At 36.6% G+C, this 21,831-nt stretch overlaps 1 protein-coding gene and 1 non-coding gene across 2 annotated transcripts in view; one reads left to right on the forward strand and one right to left on the reverse strand.

Moving 5' to 3' along the window:
- The window catches only part of ADGRB3 (adhesion G protein-coupled receptor B3), a 778,422-nt gene that overhangs the window by 241,231 nt on the left and 515,360 nt on the right, over positions 1-21,831 (reverse strand). The gene's annotated exons all lie outside the window — the stretch shown is intronic.
- On the forward strand, positions 12,712-12,818 carry LOC112404315 (U6 spliceosomal RNA). Its single transcript, XR_003004067.1, has one exon. It is a non-coding gene; the product is annotated as a U6 spliceosomal RNA (small nuclear RNA).

Raw genomic sequence — 21,831 nt, forward strand, 5'->3', positions numbered from 1 at the left:
TATTTATGATTGTATCTGTGTGTTTGTTTTTATTTAGGTATGATACAGTTTTCACCAATAAAATGTACCTAGAAGTGGTAGGCACCATTTCTAGGACTGGATCATTAAAACCTCCCATCCTTGTTCTTCCCTGTTATTTTCTACTTTCTCTTGTATGGAGTGGACCTGATCCCAAAGCGGCTTCTGCAGATATGTTGCCAATGGAAACATATCCTCCCACTGGGTTCCTGCATGACAGGTTGGAAGAAGGTCACCCTGCCAACCTCTTTATCTCCTTCACCTCATGACCTCTCAACAGGAAGAGGAAGGTATCTATTGTGTTTGAGCCACAGTAAATTAAGGAGCCCTTTCCTACAGCAGCTAGCATACTGTACCTAATATGGAGAATATTACAATTTGAGAAGCTGATGTTTCAAGCCACTGATATTTATTTATTTGCTTGTTTGTTTTAATTTACCATAGTATAAACTATTTCATCTAAACTAGCCAAGTAAGCACAGGAAATATAGGTTCACTTTATCATTTTACGAATTGGCAAGGTCTGTAGTAAAGGATAAAACTACTGAATATAACCTATTGGGCAAAGAGTAACATAGTTGACCGAAAAACAAGTCTGTATAGAGACAAGGGGAAAGGACTTTAGACGTTTATGAACTTTTACATGAGTCCACACATGACACACACAGAATGCAGGAGTTATGAGGGACAACATTGGTCATCTATTTTAATTTCACATTTCAGGCCCCAAAAAGACCTTACAAAAAAGAAACACTACTGCATTTGTGGGGTAAAGAGAAAAAAAATAGTTTTTACTAGAAAAAATATTTTTTTTAAAGAAGGAAATTAACAGTGACGAATTGAAATCTGTTCTTTACTCAATAAAATCACTGGCCCTAAAGAAGATATTATCTATTCATAGTAGGTAATATGTTTAATATACAACCATAAAATGCCACGAAGAGCTGGACATTATTCAAAGTAGAAAGATAAATATTCTCCTTTAGGTGTACATATAAATAAAATAGGCTGTTACCCGAAGTTCTGGGTTCTAAATATAGTCTGGCTATTAAAGGAAGTAAAGACACTTCAAAGAGGAACCAAATAATCAAAAATAATCAAAGACTGAAGAATTCTTCATTTTGAAGATGGAAAAGGGTATTAGGTAGAGAATAACCAAAAGTAATACAATCATGAAGGGAATTTTTAAAAGAAAATAGATTTGTTTGTGGAATTCTAAATTTATTGACCTAGAGAAGTAGACAGAAAATTTAATATTAAATAAAATAGGCAATTACTTTTCAATATAGTAGGATGTATATTCTGTAGCAAAAAGCATTGGTAGTATTTTGTGTGGGCAGGCCACTACATATTCACATTTGTAATTGATACATTCATAGAGAAAAATAGATGTCAGATATATATTCCTAATTGGGGGGCAGGATTTTAGGTATATAAACCTAATCATGAATTATAATTGTTTTTCCCCAGAAATTATTTTATGATACTAGTGGTACTTATAGAATATGGGAAGGGGAAAAATACAATTTTTTACTCATGATGACATTTCTTATGTTTAATTTTTTATAGCCACAGTAGTTTGCATCTCATTTACAACTATATTCATATATTTGTATATGCACACATACACACTTGTACACAGACACACACGCACACACACGGATACATACATAAACATTTAAATCTGTATATATACACACATATGTATAGCCATGCTAACTAAGGGCATATTTCTGAAATTATTTCTTTTCATTAGAGAATATACTAGGAAAGAGATATCACAGTTATTATTTAATTTTGGTCCCTGCAATTTTCTTCCTTCTTCAGTGAAGACTAAATCAAAGTTATGCCTTGTTACATTTCCTTGTATTTCATTTCAATTACACAGGGAATCTCTTGGAGAGGGAACAATTTCTGTTTTACATTGTTTATTGCCACAGACTAACCTGTTATGACTTTACCAAATTCAACACTTGGCACTTTTTCTTCTTTTTTTTTTTTTTTTTTTTTTCTTCTTCTCTTAATTGTCCCTGTAGTCTCTTTTCCTGGTTATTATGGACCTTTTTTATCCCCAGGCAGATTTTTGAAAATCTTAAGTCAAAAATCAGGAGTTGCTGAATTTTCCAAGTCAGATTTGAAATGGGTCCTTTGGTATTGTTTAGACACAGGACACTGCAAATTCCTAGTAATAAACATGCTTTAATTTCCTGGAATTTTTTGTGCCAGGACAAGAATTTTTTAAAATAATGACATAGAAAGTATAAATGCTATGTTATCTGTACTTACAAAATTTATATGTAGAAATTAACTCATGTATAGCCTTTCTCCTTGCTATGACAGAACACTTATTCTGTTGAGTGAAGAGAACATTTTTTTAAACAGATAAATACACTTTTGTTGGCATTAAACTAGCCTATAGAGGACTTTTTTATGGACCTTATTGAAATCAATGGCACCAGGTAAAAATCTGAAAATACTTTACTTAAAGAGGCCTGATGTAATGCATCAAATCCTTTCCACATAAAATGTAGTTGTTATTTTTGCTGAATAGTACTTATATCTGTTAGGCTATTTCTGGAAGAAACCAGAAGATAAGTCTATAATGGGCAAAAAAGGTCACTTACTTAGCATAAACAGTTCTGCTACTTATTTGGAATTTACAAAGCTCCTTCCTATTTTAACATCTGTTTGATGGTCCTTCCTTTCTCAAGGGAGTACTTTGAGGATCATCTTAAATACAATTCTCAATGTATTTAAATTTATACCCCTCAGAATACACTGTGGAAAAAGATGATCTTTCCAGAAAACCAAAAATAACACTATCAACAGGGATTGCTTGTATGCGAAAGGTCCAGTTTACCTTTAGAAAACATACATGCTAAAACCTATGTAATCGAGTTTCCCTGGTGGTGCAGTGGCTAAGAATCTGCCTGCCAATGCAGGGGTCATGGGTTCGAGACCTGGTCCTGGAAGGTCCCACATACCATGGAGCAACTAAGCCTGTGTGCTCCAACTACTGAGTCTGCATGCTGCAACTACTGAAACCCGCACGCTTAGAGCCCATGTTCTGCAATGAGAGAAGCCACCACAGTAAGAAGCTTGTGCATCTCAACAAAGAGTAGCCCCTGCTCGCCACAACTAGAGAAAGCCCACGTGCAGCAATGAAGACCCAACACAGCCAAAAATAAATAAATAAAATAAATTAATTTTAAAAAATCTTTAAAAAAAAAAAACAACCTATGTGATCAACCTCTGACTGAATGCATTCTATGGGAATGTTACTCTTCAAATTCTTTTTATAAGTAGCTTGTATTTCCTTACTGTCCAATTGCTCATGTATGGTCTTAAAATTAATTATTCTCCACTTATATTAGGTATGTATGTATATATGGCCCCTCAAGTGGAGAACCCACTTTGCTAGGTTCATGAGGGCAGAAAATGTCCTTCTGATCAACTTGTATCCTTCTGTCCTCCTTTTTCCAAAGTGGCCAGTGTTTACTACTGTACTTTAAAAAATGCAATAAGAATCACACGTGTGACGTGACACAGGAAGACCCATGATAATTACAGAGAAGCAAAGGGAATGGCCTCTAATCTCAAGTGTGTTCTCAAAATTCAATTGGCAAAGTAAGACTCAGAAAGCTATCTGTCCACAATGCAGTGTTTGGTGACCAGAATAAATAATCAGTGCTCTAAAAGATACAGAACTTTATGTTGATGAGGAAAAGCTTTCAAGAGAAAGTGGGACTTGAACCCTCAATGGAAAGTAGGAGTTGAATATGTAGAAAAGAGTAGAGAACATAAATGGTGACAACAAAGGGAGAAGGGAGTGAATGTTCTGTAGTTTGAATGTTTATTTAAAGCAGATGTGTGGGTTGAAGACAAGATTACAGAGTAGAAGGACTTGAGCTCACCTCCTCTTATGAAACACAAAAATCATAACTAACTGCCAAAGAACTATTGACAAAAAAGACTGGAACCTACCATAAAAAGATACCCTACAGCCAAAGACAAAGAAGAAGCCATACAAGATGGTAGGAGGAGTGCATATGTGATATAATCAAATCCCATACCCACTAGTTGGGCAACCCACAAACTGGAAAATAATTATGAGGATCTCCAACAGGAGTGAGAGTTCTAAGTCCCACATCAGGCATCCCAGCCTTGGGGGCTGGCATCAGAAGGAGCCCCAGAGCATTTGGCTTAGAAGGCCAGCAGGACTTGATTGTAGGAATTCCACAGGACTGGGGGAAACAGAAACTCCACTCTTGGAGGGAGGACAAAAAGTCTTGTGCATCAAGACCCAGGGAAAAAGCAGTGACTTCATAGGAACCTGGGCCAGACCTACCTGCTGGTCTTGGAGGGTCTCCTGGGGAGGTGCAGTGGGGGGGCTGTGGCTCACTGTGGGGACAAGGACACTGGTGGTGGAGGTACTGGGGAGCACTCGTTGGTATGAGCCCTCCTGGAGGCTGCCATTTTGACCCCAAGACCTGGCCCCACCCAACAGCTTATAAGCTCCAGTGCTGGGATGCCTCAGGCCAAATAACCAACACAATGGGAACATCCCCTCCTATCAGTAGACAGGCTGCCTAAAGTCTTCCTGAGTCCACAGCTGCCTCTAAACATACTCCTTAACATGGCCATGCCCAGCAGAGGAACAGGACCCAGCTCCACCCACAAGAGGGCAGGCACCAGTCCCTCCCACCAGGAAGCCTGCACAAGCCTCTAGATGAGCCTCACCCACCGGAGGGGGGGGCGTCAGACACCAGAAGCAAGAGAAACTACAATCTTGCAGCCTGCAGAACACAGACCACAAAAAGAAAGTTAGACAAAATGAGATGGCAGAGGAATATGTTCCCAACAAAGGAACAAGATAAAATCCCAGAAGAACAACAAAGTGAAGTGGAGAGAGGAAATCTACTTGAAAAATAGTTCAGAGTAATGATAGTAAAGATGATCCAAGATCTCAGAAAAAGAATGGAGGCACAGACTGAGAAGATACAAGAAATGTTTAACAAACAGAATCTGTAAAGAACAAACAGAATTGAACAATACCGTAAGTGAAATGAAAAATACACTAGAAGGAATAACAGAACAAATGAGGCAGAAGAAAGAAGGATGGAAATCACTGCTGCAGAAAAGAATAGAAAAAAAGAATGAAAAGAAATGAAGACATTTTAAAAGACCTCTGAAACAACATTAAATGCACCCACAGTCACATTATAGGAGTCCCAGAAGGAGAAGAGAGAGAGAAAGCTTCTGAGAAAATATTTGAAGAGATAATAGTTGAAAACTTCCCTAACATGGGAAAGGAAACAGTCACCCAAGTCCAGAAAGTGTAGAGAGTCCCAGGCAGGATAAACACAAAGAGGAACACATGGAGACACATAGTAATCAAATTGAGAAAAATTAAGGACAGAGAAAAATTATTAAAGACAACAAAGGAAAAGCAACAAATAACATACAAGGGAATCCCCATAAGGTTATCAGCTGAATTTTCAGCAGAAACTCTGTAGGCCAGAAGGGAGTGGCACAGTATTTTTAATGTGATGAAAGGGAAATACCTACAACCAAGAATACTCTACCCAGAAAGGCTCTCATTCAGATTCGATGGAGAATATGCCAAGAGAATTCAGCACCACCAAACTAGCTTTACAACAAATGCTAAAGGAATGTCTCTAGGTGGAAAAGAAAAGCCCATGGATAGAAACAAGAAAGTTACAAATGGGAAAGCTCACCAGTAAAGGCAAACATACAGTAAAGGTAGCAAATCATCCACACACAAATATGATATCAAAACCAGAAATTGTGAGAAGAGGAGTGTACAAATGCAGGATATTGGAAAGGCACTTGAAATTAAGAGACCAGCAACTTAAAACAATCATATATATATATATATATATAACAAAAGGAATCCAAACACAACACTAAAGATATTCATCAAATTTCAAGACAAAAGAACAACAAAGGAAGGGGAGAAAAAATACCTATAAACACAAATTCAAAACAATTAACAAAATGGCAATAAGAACATACATACTGATAATTACCTTAAATGTAAATGGATTAAATGCTCCATCCAAAAGACACAGACTGGCTGAACGGATACAAAAACAAGACCCATATATATATTGCCTACAAGAGATCCACTCCATATTTAGAGACAAATACAGACTGAAAGTGAGGGGATGGAAAAAGGTATTCCATGCAAATGGAAATCAAAGGAAAGCTCAAGTAGCAGTACTCATATCAGAAAAAAGAGACTCTAAAATAAAGACTGTTACAAGAGACAAAGAAGGACACGACATAATGATCAAGTGATCAATCCAAAAAAGAAGATACAAAATTATAAATATATATTACCCAATATAGGAGCACCTCAATATGTAAGAAAAATGCTAACAGCCATAAAAGGAAAAATCAACAGTAACACATTATAGTGGGGGACGGTAATGTCCCTGTAATACCCCTGTAATCCATGGACAGGTCATCGAGACAGAAAATTAATAAGGAAACACAGGCCTTAAATGACACATGAGAACAAATAGACTTAATTGATATTTATAGAGCATTCCGTCCAAAAGCAGCAGAATACACATACTTTTCAAGTGCACATGGAAAATTCTCCAGGTGGGATCACATGCTGAGACACAAAGCAAGCCTCAGAAAATTAAGAAAATTGAAATCATATCAACCATCTTTTCCGACCACAATACTATGATATTAGAAGTCAACTACGAGAAAAAAACTGTAAAACACACAAACACGTGGAGGCTAAACAATATGCTACTAAACAACCAATGGATCACTGAAGAAATCAAAGGTGAAATTAAAAAATACCTAGAGACAAATGAAAACAAAAGCATGACAATCCAAAACCTATGGGATGCAGCAAAAGCAGTTCTAAGAGGGAAGTTTATAGCAATACTATCTTACCTCAGGAAACAAGAAAAATCTCAAATAAACAACTTAAACTTACACCTAAAGCAATTAGAGAAAGAAGAACTAACAAAACACAAAGTTAGTAGAAGGAAAGAAATCATAAAGATCAGAGCAGAAATAAATGAAACAGAAATAAACAAAGAAAACAATAGAAAAGATCAATGAAACTAAAAGCTGGTTCTTTGAGAAGAAACAAAATTGATAAAACTTTAGCCAGACTCATCAAGAAAGAAAGGGAGTGGGCTCAAATCAATAAAATAGGAAATGAAAAAGAAGTTACAATTGACACCACAGAAATACAAAGGATCATAAGAGACTACTACAAGGAACCATATGCCAATAAAATGGACAACCTGGAAGAAGTGGACAAATTCTTAGAAAAGTACAATGTCCCAAGACTGAACCAGAAAGAAATAGAAAATATAAACAGACCAATGACAAATACTTAAATTGAAACTGTGATTTAAAACTTCCAAGAAACAAAAGGCCAGGAGCAGTTGGCTTCACAGGTGAATTCATTCAAAGATTTAGAGAAGAGTTAACATATATCCTTCTGAAGCTATTCCAGAAAACTGCAGAGGAAGGAACACTCTCATACTCATTTGATGAGGCCACCATCACCCTGATACCAAAACCACACAAAGATATCACAAAAAAAGAAAATTACAGGTCAGCATCACTGATGAACATAGACACAAAAATTCTCAACAAAATATTAGCAAACCAAATCTAACAATACATTAAAAGGATCATACACCATGATCAAGAGGGATTTATCCCATGGATGCAAGGACTTTTCAATATCTGCAAATCAGTGTGATACAACACATTAACAAATTGAAGAATATAAACTATATGATCATCTCAGTAGATGCAGAAAAACTTTTGACAAAAGTCAACACCAATTTATGATAAAAAATCTTCAGAAAGTGGGCATAGAGGGAACCTACCTCAACATAATAAAGGCCATATATGACAAAACCACAGCCAACATCATACTGTACAGTGAAAAGCTGAAAGCATTTCCTCTAAGATCAGGAAAAAGTCAAGGATGTCCACTCTCACCACTTTTATTCAACATAGTTTTGAAAGTTCTAAAGATGGCAATCAGAGAAGTAAAAGAAATCCAATTGGAAAAGTGCAAGTAAAATTTCACTGTTTGCAGATGACATGATACTATACATAAAATTCTAAAGATGCTACCAGAAAACTACTATGAATGAATTGATGTTGGAACATCAATGAATTTGTAAAGTTGCAGGATACAAAATTTATACACAGTAATCTGTTGCATTTCTATACACTATCAACAAAAGATCATAAGGAGAAATTAAGGAAACAATCCCATTTACCATCATATCAAAAAGCATTAAATACCTAGGAATAAACATACCTAAGGAAGCAAAAGACCTGTAGTCCAAAAACTGTAAGACGCTGATGAAAAAAATCAAAGATGACACAAAGAGGTGGAAAAATATACTATGTTCTTGGATTGGAAGAATCAATATTGTCAATATGACTATACTACACGAAGCAATCTGTAGATTGCTATACTACGCGAAGCAATCTACAGATTCAATGCAAATCCTATCAAATTACCAATGGTACTTTTTCCAGATCTAGAACAAAAATCAGAATTTGTATGGAAACACAAAAGACCCCAAATAGCAAAGCAATCTGGAGAAAGCAAAACGGAGCTGGAGGAATCAGGCTCCCTGACTTCAGACTACACTATAAAGCTACAGTAATCACAAGAGTATGGTACTGGCACAAAGACAGACTTATAGACCAATGGAACAGGAAAGTCCAGAAATAAACACATGCACCTATGGTCAATTCATCTATGACAAAGGGGGCAAGAATATACAATGGAGAAAAGACAGTCACTTCAATAATGGTGCTGGGAAAACTGGACAGCTACATGTAAAAGAATGGCATAGAACATTCTCTAACACCATACTCAGAAATAAACTCAAAATGGATTAAAGGCCTAAATGTTAAGACCAGATACTATAAAATTCTTAGAGGAAAACATAGGGAGAACACTGTTTGACATAAATCATAGCAACATCTTTTTGGATCCACCTCCTGGAGTAATGAAAATAAAAACAAAAATAAACAAATGGGACCTAATTAAACTTAAAAGCTTTTGCACAGCAAAGGAAACCATAAACAAAACAAAAAGACAACCTACAGGATGGGAGAAAGTATTTGCAAATGATGTGATTGACAAGGGATTAATCTCCAAAATACACAAGCAAGTCATGCAACTCAATATCACAAAAACAAACAACCCAATCAAAAATGGGCAGAAGATATAAGTAGACACTTTTCCAAAGAAGATATACAGATGACCAAAAGGCACATAAAAATATGCTCAACATCACTAATTACTAGAAAAATGCAAATCAAAATTACAATGAAGTATCACCTCACACTGGTCAGAACGGCCATCATCAAAATGTCTACAAACAGTAAATGCTGGAGAGAGTGTGGAGAAAAGGGAACCCTCCTGCACTGTTGGTGGGAATGTAAATTGGTGCAACCACTATGGAGAACAGTATGGAAGTTGCTTAAAAAACTAATAATAGAACTACCATATGACACAGCAATCCCACTCCTAGGCACATATCCAGAGAAAACCATAATTCAAAAAGATACATGTACCCCAATGTTCATTGCAGCACTAATTACAATAGTGAAGACATTGAAACAACCTCAATGTCCATTGAGAGATGAATGCATAGAAAAGATGTGGTGTTTATATGCAATGGAATATTACTCAACCATAAAAAATAATGAAATAATGCTATTTGCAGCAACATGGATGGACCTAGAGATTATCATACTAAGTGAAGTCAAACAGAGAAAGACAAATATTATATGATATCACTTATATGTGAAATCTTAAAAAGATACAAATGAACATATTTACAAAACAGAAACAGACTCACAGATACAGAAAACAAACTTATGGTTACCAAAGGGGAAAGGTGTGGGGAGAGGGCTAAATTAGGAGTTTGGGATTAACATCCACATGCCACTCAAAATAAAATAGGTAAACAACAAGGACCGACTGTATAGTGCAGGGAATTCTACTCAATATTCTGTAATAAGCTAGCTGGGAAAAGAATATGAAAAAGAATAGATAAATGTATCTATATGTAAGAACACATATATGTATATGTAAAACTGAATCATTTTGCTGTACACCTGAAATTACCACAACATTGCAAATCAACTCTATCCCAACATAAAATAAAAATTTAAAAAGTAAAGCATATGTGTGAATGATTTTTCAAATAGTCCCATTTAAATTTGTGTGCTTCAGCTGCAAACCACCATATGGACACTGTACTTGTTGCTATTACAAACTATGGACTTGTATTCAAACTTCAATCTACTTTTTTCAACACCATTTGGTACTAGACGTAATGAGAATGTTCAGTGTCATCTCTCTACCCTGCTTTAAATATAATTTTCAATATTAACTTTCAGTACTCTACTGTTTGACCTCCATGATAATGCCATGATTTCTAATTAAATGCCTTATTCTGAAAGGCTATTGAGTTAAACACTATTCTTTTTTCTAATTTTAAGATCATTTATATTAGGTTTTAACCTTGAAATAATGGCTTTCTTCCAACATTTGAAATTCAGGGCTTCTTTTCAGAATATCACTCTGTTTTAATGGTTCTTAATTCTCATCTGGAGATTTTCACAAAAAATATAATTATAAATTGGGGGAAAACTAGCAAATAACTATGTCTTATATCATTTGGTATTAAACAAAGATTAAAAACATGTTCAGAAACAGACTGAGAGAGGTCTCTAATGGGATTTGCTTGGTGGAAGAACTACTAAAGGATGTATCTCAAGCAGATGAAAATTGATACAATAGGAAGGACTGAATTTAGAAGGAAATAATGGGAAAAGCATTTGCTAATCATATGCAGGTAAAACTTAACAGGTATGACTTTTAAAACAAAAATAACAATGCATAAATTTGGAAAGTATAAACATAAGGTGGATATCAAAGCCTGGAAAAAAATAATGAATGTCAGGAGGGCACGATAGGAGTTAAAGAGTTCCAAATCTTTGTACTGTTCTGGAAAAGGGCTGAGATACTGATCCACACTGAACTCTGTTAAATCAAGTTTATAAGTTAAAAATAATGGACAACCATTAGGTGAAATGAAACAGAATATATAACTTCTAAAACCAGAGAAGGGGAAAAAGGCGTCACAAAGTCTCAAATTATCTAAAAGAAAGAAACAGAGGAGAAAAAGAAGTTGGGGGTGGGGTGGGACACTTCCAAATCTACTTTAGTCAATTTAGAATAGCACTCTCCCCTCCCTTGGAAGGGTGTTAGTGTCAGTGGGTGATACGAGCATGTAAGAGGGCAAAAATGTGTTGAATGAATATGAGTTGTGAACTGGGTATGTTCAGGAAGCTAAGACAACACACAACAATAAGGATAACCAGGGCTTTCCCACCATCTGTCAGGCCAACTAATCTCTACAAAAACTGGTTAGAAATAATTAGGGTAGATTATTTACTGGGAAGGGAAAACTGGTAATGAGATAGAGTCTGGGAAAGGTATTCAAGGAGAGGATTGACAGTGTATTTCTGCACCAAAAAGGATCCTTAGCGGACATTTCCTTTTCTGATTTTGTACAATATAAAGACTCAGTGGATAGTAAAATGCATCAACAGCTATAGTCCAGTGAAATAATTCTCCTAGCATCTCACCTGAACACATGTCTTGTTTGATTCACATGGGACCATGATTGGGAGGCTGAGAGATTAGGGCAAATGTAACACAGGAAGAAATAATCTAACCACAAGTGCGTATCTATTTAAAAATAAAGCTTTTTTATTTAAAATTTTCAATGTGTGATACTTTTCCCAGCCCACCAATAATGTTTTCACAGGCTTTTTCTGTTCAATATTCTCTTCTTCCAATATTCCTTCCCCGCTCACCTCAAGCAGGCTCTTTTAATTATTTTCTCCTATTTGCACCATGAAATCCTGCACTTGGGCTAATTTCCTTCTTCACTGTTTTTTTATCCCCTATTCTTTCTTTGATGTTACTCTCCAACTTCCTTATTTTACACTTTTCTCTTTCACTTTTGTTTTCATCCCATCTGCATTATCTACATTTTTTTAAGAAATTCTATTAGGTTCCAGAGGAGTTTATTTAATTCTACACACATGCACTGAATTCTTAACTCCACTAGTTGATACTATAAGGTAGAACTCAAGAGCTGCCTAGGTTCAGATTTTTGTTACCTTACATACTTGCTGTATGGGTTTGGCCAAATCATATTTGTATTTCAGATTAACTTCAGGTTAACTCAACTGTAAAGTAAAGATAATAGTAATACTTATTTCATTAAATTCTGAAGATTAAATAAATTAATGCATGTAGAGTGTAAATGAGTGCCTGACATACAGTCAGCATTTTATAAATGCTATCTATCATTATGCTTTATGCACTGTGTTAGTCTCTAGGCAGATGGACGGTTCATAGATCCGTGTTCATAAGGAATTTATGATCTAGTGGTGTTCCAGCAAGTTAAATTATCTACCCTAGGAGGAGGCTGGTGGAAACAAGCTCGACATGGAAAAAGAATTCATAAACTATAAAGAACTGGTCTTGCATGTTCACTGCATCATTATTCACAACAGCCAACATAGGGAAGCAGCCTAAATGTCCACCAGTGGAAGAATGGATAAAGAAGATATGGAGTGCTTGCTTCAGCAGCACATGTACTAAAACTGGACCAATACAGAAGAGATTAGCATGGCCCCTATGTGAGGATGACACACAAACTTGTGAAGCGTTCCATACTTTTATGACACATTAAACAAAATGGACTTAATTGATATTTATAGGAAATTCCATCCAAAAACAGAATACACTTTCTTCTCAAGTGCTCTTGGAACATTCTCCAGAATAGATCATATCTTGGGTCACAAATCAACCCTTGGTAAATTTAAGAAAATTGAAATCATATCAAGTATCTTTTCCAAACACAACGCTATAAGACTAGATATCAATTACAGGAAAAAATCTGTAAAATACAAACACATGGAGGCTAAACAATACACTACTAAATAACCAAGAGATCACTGAAGAATTCAAAGAGGAAATCAAAACAAACCTAGAAACAAATGACAATGAAAACACGTCGACCCAAAACCTATGGGAGCAGCAAAAGCAGTTCTAAGAGGGAAGTTTACAGCAATACAATCCTACCTCAAGAAACAAGAAACATCTCAAATAAACAACCTAACCTTACACCTAAAGCAATCAGAGAAAGAAGAACAAAAATCCCCCAAAGTTAGCAGAAGGAAAGAAATCATAAAGATCAGATCAGAAATAAATGAAAAAGAAATGAAGGAAATGATAGCAAAGATCAATAAAACTAAAGACTGGTTCTTTGAGAAGATAAAAAAAATTGATAAACCACAAGTCAGACTCATCAAGAAGAAAAGGGAGAAGACTCAAATCAACAGAATTAGAAATGAAAAAAGAAGTAACAACCGACACTGCAGAAATACAAAGAATCATGAGAGATTACTACAAGCAACTCTATGCCAATAAAATGGACAAAATGAAAGAAATTGAGAATTCTTAGAAAAGCACAACCTTCCCAGACTGAACCAGGAAGAAATAGAAAATATAAAGAGACCGATGACAAGCACTAAAATTGAAACTGTGATTAAAAATCTTCCAACAAACAAAAGCCCAAGACCAGATGGCTTCACAGGCAAATTCTATCAAAGATTTAGAGAAGAGCTAACACCTATCCTTCTCAAACTCTTCCAAAATATAGCAGAGGGAGGAACACTCCCAAACTCATTCTATGAGGCCACCATCACCCTGATACCAAAACCAGACAAAGATGTCACAAAAAAAGAAAAATACAGGCCATTTTCACTGATGAACATAGCTGCAAAAATCCTTAATAAAATACAAGCAAACAGAATCCAACAGTACATTAAAAGGATCATACCACATGATCAAGTGAGGTTTATCGCAGGAATGCAAGGATTCTTCAATATATGCAAATCAATCAATGTGATACACCATATTAACAAAATGAAGGATAAAAATCATATGGTAATCTCAATACATGCAGGAAAAGTTTTCGACAAAATTCAACACCCATTTATGATAAAAACCCTCCAGAAAGTAGGCACAGAGGGAGCTTACCCAAATATATTAAAGGCCATATATGACAAACCCACAGCCAACATCGTTCTCAATGGTGAAAAACTAAAACCATTTCCTCTAAAATCAGGAACAAACAAGTATGCTCACTCTCACCACTTTTATTTAACACAGTTTTGGAAGTTTTAGTCACAGCAAACAGAGAAGAAAAATAAATAAAAGGAATCCAAATCAGAAAAGAAGTAAAACTGTCACTGTTTGCAGGTGACATGATACTATACATAGAGAATCTAAAGATGCTAGCAGAAAACTATTAGAGCTAATCAATGAATTTAATAAAGTAGCAGGATACAAAATTAATACACAGAAATCTCTTGCATTCCTATACACTAATGATGCAAAATCTGAAAGAGAAATTAAGGAAACACTCCCATTTACTGTTGCAACAAAAAGAATAAAATACCTAGGAATAAACCTACCTAAGAAGACAAAAGACCTGTATGCAGAAAACTATAAGACACTGATGAAAGAAATTAAAGACGATACAAACAGATGGAGAGATATACCATGTTATTGGGTTGCAAGACTCAACATTGTGAAAATGACTATACTACCCAAAGCAATCTACAGATTCAATGTAATCCCTATCTAACTGTCAATGACATTTTTCACAGAACTAGAACAAAAAATCTCACAACTTGTATGGAAACACAAAAGACCCCCAATAGCCAAAGCAATCTTGAGAAAGAAAACGGAACTGGAGGAATCAGGCTCCCTGACTTCACACTATACTACAAAGCTACAGTAATCAAGACAGTACGGTACTGGCACAAAAACAGTAATTTAGATCAATGGAACAGGATAGAAAGCCCAGAGATAAACCCACACACACATGGTCACCTTATTTTTGATAAAGGAGGCAAGAATATACAATGGAGAAAAGACAGCCTCTTCAATAAGTGGTGCTGGGAAAACTGGACAGCTACATGTAAAAGAATGAAACTAGAACATTCTCTAACATCATACACAAAAATAAACTCAAGATGGATTAAAGACCTAAAGGTAAGACTGGACACTATGAAACTCTTAGAGGAAAACATAGGAAGAACACTCTTTGACATAAATCACAGCAAGATCCTTTTTGACCCACCTCCTAGAGAAATGGAAATACAAACAAAAACAAACAAATGGGATCTAATGAAACTTCAAAGCTTTTGCACAGCAAAGGAAAATATAAACAAGATGAAAAGACAACACTCAAAATGGGAGAAAGTATTTGCAAATGAAGCAACTGACAGAGGATTAATCTCCAAAATTTACAAGAAGCTCATGCAGTTCAATACGAAAAAAACAAACAATCCAATCCAAAAATGGGCAGAAGACCTAAATCAACTTTCTCCAAAGAAGATATACAGATTGCCAACAAACACATGAAAGGATGCTCAACATCACTAATCATTAGAGAAATGCAAATCAAAACTACAGTGAGGTACCACTAGTCAGAATGGGCATCATCAAAAAATCTACAAACAGTACATCCTGGAATGGGTGTGGAGAAAAGGGAACCCTCTTGCACTGTTAGTGGGAATGTAAATTGATACAGCCACTATGGAGAACAGTATGGAGGTTTCTTAAAAAACTAAAAATAGAACTACCATATGACCCAGAAATCCCACTACTGGGCAGATACCCTGAAAAAACCATAATTCAAAAAGAGACATATACCACAATGTTCACTGCAGCACTATTTACAATAGCCAGGTAATGGAAGCAACCTAAGTAAGTGTCCATCGACAGATGAATGGACAAAGAAGATGTGGCACATACATACAATGGAACATTACTTAGTCATAGAAAGAAACAAAGCTGAGTTATTTGTAGTGAGGTGGATGGACCTAGAGACTGTCATACAGAGTGAATTAAGTCAGAAAGAGAAAAACAAATACCGTATGCTAACACATATATATGGAATCTAAAAAAAAGGGTTCTGAAGAACCTAGGGGCAGGGCAGGAATAAGGATGCAGATGCAGAGAACAGACTTGAGGACACAGGGAGGGGGAAGGGGAAGCTTGGACAAAGTGAGAGAGTGGCATGGACATATATACACTACCAAATGTAGAATAGATAGCTAGTGGGAAGCAGCCACATAGCACAGGGCAATCAGCTCAGTGCTTTGTGACCACCTAGAGGGGTGGGATAGGGAGGGTGGGAGGGAGACGCAAGAGGGGGGACATATGGGGATATATGTACATGTATAACTGATTCACTTTGTTATAAAGCAGAAACTAACACAGCATTGTAAAGCAATTATACTCCAATAAAGACGTTAAAATAAAAAATAAATTTAAAAAAGAAGATATCGAGTATTACTCAATCACGAGAAATAACAAAATCCTGTCATTTGTGACAACGTGAATGGCTCTTGAGTGAACAATACTAAGTGATATAAGTCAGGCAGAGAAAGACAAATACTATATGATATGACTTACATACGGAATCTAGAAAAGCCGAGCTCATGGAAACAGAGAGTACAGTGGTGGTTACTAAGGGTGGGAGGCAGGAGAAATGAAGAGATGCTGGTCAAAGGGTACAAACTTCCAACTAGAAGATGAATTCCTTCCGGGGATCTATGGATAGCATTATGATTAAAGATAACAATACTGTACTACATACTTGAAAGTCTCTGAGAGGTTAGATCTGAAATGTTCTTACAACAACAAAAAGGTAATTATATGATGTGATGGAGCTGTTAGCTAACACTACAGTGGTAATCATATTGCAATGTATGTGTATCAAATCAACACACTGTACACCTTCAACTTACATGACCTTATATATCAGGTATATCCCAATAAATTGGGGGAGAAAGGACTTAGATGAGACCCATTGACTCTGTGCAAATTCAGCAACCCAGAGTAGGAGGGTACCTCAGGTTTATCCTTACATTTTTATGAAAGTCAAGTATTGTAAAGCAATAAGAATCATGGAATTATGATTAATGTGAAATTGGGATAGTAAGGCCCCTACACGGGATGAACTAAGTTCTTTGAAGATAGTCTGAAAATAAATAATTTAAACAGCATCAAAGTTACACACTGAAAAAAGGTGAGAGGAGAAAGTAGCACCATTCCATTTACATTTTTATTGTGTGGCTTGTTGAGAAAGCACTAAATATAGATTGCTTGGCTTCAAGCCTGGATCAATGATTCTTGGAGCTTTTTTTTTTCTTTTTTCCTTTGGGGAAGAGGGGTTTATATCTGCTATGTGATTCACCAAAGAGCAGAAATATACTTTGGAAGAAATTCCAAATAGTAATTTCAGTTACTATCCATTAAAGGCAAAGAAGGAACATTTTAAATGATCAGTATTATCCCTGTAGAATAAATCATTGTCTTCAACTCATGGACTACAGGATCCCCTAACAGCTTTCTTCATTTAAATGGAGGCTTTACATTTTAATAAATTACTCTAAGCTGTGGAGTTTGTCATTTTGGCTTTGGGGAATGAAGTCTTTAAGTAAAACTGTGATGTGGCAAAGATACCGAAATACGTTTGACTTTCAAATAAAGGGAAAGCTCTTAGATACTTTTTCTTGTGAACAGACAGGTGACAGTGAGGATAAGCAGACGTGTCTTAAATACTGATGATAGGCACACAGAGTGTTCACAGGGGCTTGCACTTTTCATAGATTGGGGGCAGCCCTGCTACAATGTCTCATTGGAAATAGAGTAACTGGATTTTTTTTAATGGAGAATGTGTCCATATATGAACACATTGTGCTGACTCCTAACGTTTGATTTCCTTTCTCTGTAGGGAGACAGCTCTAGTATCTCTTTAGGGGGTGGGTATGAAGGAGACTTTCAGAGGCACTTGTGTCCAAATGCCATGCCAGAAGAAACACTGTTACCTTGGCTGTAATCTTGCTGTGTGGGCTCTTGCCTCACACAAATTCCTGGGCACTGGAGCACTCCTGGAGCAAAATTTTAACATTTGGAAGTTGGTAGAAGCTGATACCAAGGTGTTCACAATATCAAGAATTTTTGGAAAAAGAAATCACACCTAATATATGAGGTTGATATATTCTGGAATAAAATATGTTCTGTGGTGCGAGCAAAGAAAGGAAGAAAGGTTAAGTTTTTTGAATACTAACCATGATTCAGCTGTTTTTTACACATTTAATTTAATACTCTTTGAGTAGTTTTTATTACATCCTCATTTTTATAACAGAGGGAAAGTAAGATGGAAAGGGCTAAGTGATATGGGTCAAGTCACCCTGTGATTAAGTAGAAACTGGATTAGAAGCTACATTTGTAGTTTCAAACCTAGAAAGAACCAGACCATCGCACACTCACTTGATGGTTACAGAAAGGATCACAATGACTGACTTCCTGTGTCTGAAGATATCAGGGAAATTTTCTAACATGGCAGAGTCTACTCATGTTCAAGAATGAGAAGCCAGGAAACCACACATAAGCAGCATGAAATGCAACAGCAGTCATTTCTTTTAGGATAAAGAAGAAAACAAAAATTATGCAAGTCTCCAGTTAGGTGTAAGTATCAGTACTTAATTTCCAAAAGAAATACACTATGTGTTTTAAAAATATGTTTTCTCTTAGTATTTTCAAAGCAACATTGCCTATCAAGACTTGAATATGATGACGAAGGTGGTAATTACCATGGAACAAAAAGCACATAGCAAAATTTAATGGCAGATTTAGACGTTAACTGATATTAAGGCCTCAAACCTCAAAAACAATTTCGTGTAGTTTATGGGTCAGACTGACCTGTACAGGATCAATTTTGACAGGAGTCAGAAATCGGAAATAGACTTAAAAAGGGACAGAACATAGCTTAGGCACTGTCATGATAGAGAGAAACACGTAATTTTGAACCAGAGATATGCAGACTGCTATGCACTTTTCATAAAACATGGCGAAAAATCCAGTTTGAAAATTGCAATTTAGGAATACCATCTTCACTGACAACTCAAATTTGAAGGCAAGAATTATAAAGTTTGGTTTGTTTCAAATTCATGTCAGCCAAGACATAAGCAAACAGTCATTAATATGAGGATGTCAAGAAGGAAATGATCCCAGAAACATTGTGTTACCCTTTTCCCTTCAGTGCTGAATCAAGTCATATTTACTGACTGTGTAAAATATGTTAAGGCAGAACCTGGTGCAAAGTCTAAGTAGAAATAATAATAAACAAAATGTGTCTTAGTGGGCTTGTAGTAAATGTTTTAATGCCATTTCTAAGCTTCAGTCTTCAGGATTGAGATTGGGAAGAGGCATCTCAGTTTCTAACCTCCTTTTCAGTTTGTAAAGGTATGAGGCAGATGGTTTGGGGCATACCATGAGTGACTTGGGATGATTCCGTGTGATAACTACATTTGGACCTCAGAGATTGCTGGAACATTAATGAACGGCCATTATGGTGTCTAAACCCAATTTCAGAGGGAGACACATTTGAATATTTTATCTCTTAGCACGGAAACACAATTACTATCTAATTAGTGATAAATTAGGTATTTTTATTAGACAATGTTTGTAAAGCACCTTACTATAATGTACATTACTGGGTATGAAGAGCTCAAAATGATACAGTCAACATTCAGCTATGGGTGGACATGAAACTCCTTTCTGTATTTATTTTAGAATTGTTCTTGGTTTTCTTCAACATGGTCCCAGTCTCAGTCAGTAGTGCTTTGATAAATGTTCTCCAGCCCTACAGTTTTCTCAGTAACTTCCAGATTAAAACTTAGTGTCCTTTGGGTGAATACAGTCATATTCAAACATTTCCATGACCTCTTTTCCCTTTCAACACTCTTCCCAAACTCCCTTTCCACCTACTCTCAAACCTGACTTAAATCTGTGTCAGAAAAGACCAAAGAATATTTGCACAAAAGGAGCCTGTGAACAAATTGGTGACAGGCTGTGAGTCCGGTTTGGGTCACTTCTCTGTTGGTCAGTCCTCACCTTGTCTGTCCAATGAACACATACAGCTTCGGACTCCATGGGTGGCCTGTTTGATGGTTTGGGGGCATCCAGCTAAGTGACCATCTACGGTCTCCTGACCTCATGCATCTCCCTGAAAAATGGCCACCACTAATGCACAGTCTATCCCCCTGCCTTCACAGGGTCCTCTGCCTCACTGGGTGGGATGTGGGAGTCCCTTCCTTGGTCATCTTCAGGCCCATTAAAAATTACAGAATTCCCATCCTGTCCATTTTGACTTTGCAGGAACCTGAGGGAAGAGTGATTTTTCACCTTTCCTTTAATTAATTATTTTTTAATAGATATTTGTTGGAGTATAATTGCTTCACAGGGCCATGTTAGTTTCTGCTGCACAACAAAGCCAATCAGCCATATGAATACACATGTCCCCATATCCCCTCCCTCTTGTGTCTCCCTCCCATCCTCCCTATCCCACCCCTCTAAGTCATCGCAAAACACGGAGCAGATCTCCCTGTGCTATGCTGCTGCTTCCCACCAGCCAACTATTTTACATTTGGTAGTGTATGTATGTCGATGCTACTCTCACTTCACCCCAGCTTCACACTCCAAGCCTATGTCCTCAAGTCCATTCTCTATGTCTACCTCTTTATTCCTGCCCTGCAACTAGGTTTATCAGTACCATATTTTTTTTTAGATACCATATATATGCGTTAGCATATGGTATTTGTTTTCTCTTTCTGACTTACTTTACTCTGTATGACAGACTCTAGGTCCATCCACCTCACTACAAAAAAATCAATTTCGTTTCTTTTTATGGCTGAGTAATATTCCATTGTATATATGTGCCACATCTTCTTTATCCATTCATCTATCGATGGACATTTAGGTTGCTGCCATGTCCTGGCTATTCTAAATAGTGCTGCAATGAACATTGGGGTGCATGTTTCTTTTTGAATTATGGTTTTCTCAGGGTATATGTCCAGTAGTGGGATTGCTGGGTCATATGGTAATTCTATTTTTAGTTTTTTAAGGAATCTCCATACTTTTCTCCATAGTGGTTGTATCACCTAATTTATTTTACAACTCTCTAATCTCTCTACAGCCCTTTGATGGTGTTGGAGAGTGGAGTAATAAGAGATGAGGTACATCCTAGCCAGGGAACTCGGTGCTAATCCCCCTTGTGAGTTGAAATCCTGAAATGTGGGAGGGAGACACATCCACAGGTGGGAACAGGGAAGACTAATGACCTCGATTCTTCTCCCCACACACTGTCCTCAAAAGTTCCTCTCCTCCCTCCAGCCTCTGACCCAATCTCACCTCGCTACACTCATCCTTAGTATCTTCCTGAAGGCAAACTCTAGTGAATCCACTTGGCCTCATGTTCACCTGGGGAAGAAGAGAGTCTGGTCTGAGGGTATTAAGGTTCTTTAATTTAGGAGCTGAAGAGTTAACCACTATGGTTGTCAGCTTGGAGATCCCACTACGTAATCTGGCAAACTCATCTTAGGGTTGAAAGGGTCAATCTCTAAAGGAAGAGAAGGAAGGGAAGTTCTTGATGATATGGCCTCCCTGTGTTAAAAACTACTATGTTAGCCCTTAGACCTAAGCCACTCAAAATCCATAGTCAGAAATATGAGCTGGGGAGTGCGAAGTAAAAGATGTGGACTTGACTTGTGTTCCCAGATGTGGGACAGAGCACAAGCTTTTCATCGCTTTGCTGCTTCCCCAATTCA

Source organism: Neophocaena asiaeorientalis, unplaced genomic scaffold, assembly GCF_003031525.2.
Source record: "Neophocaena asiaeorientalis asiaeorientalis breed wild unplaced genomic scaffold, Neophocaena_asiaeorientalis_V1.1 scaffold544, whole genome shotgun sequence".
NCBI lineage: Eukaryota > Metazoa > Chordata > Mammalia > Artiodactyla > Phocoenidae > Neophocaena > Neophocaena asiaeorientalis.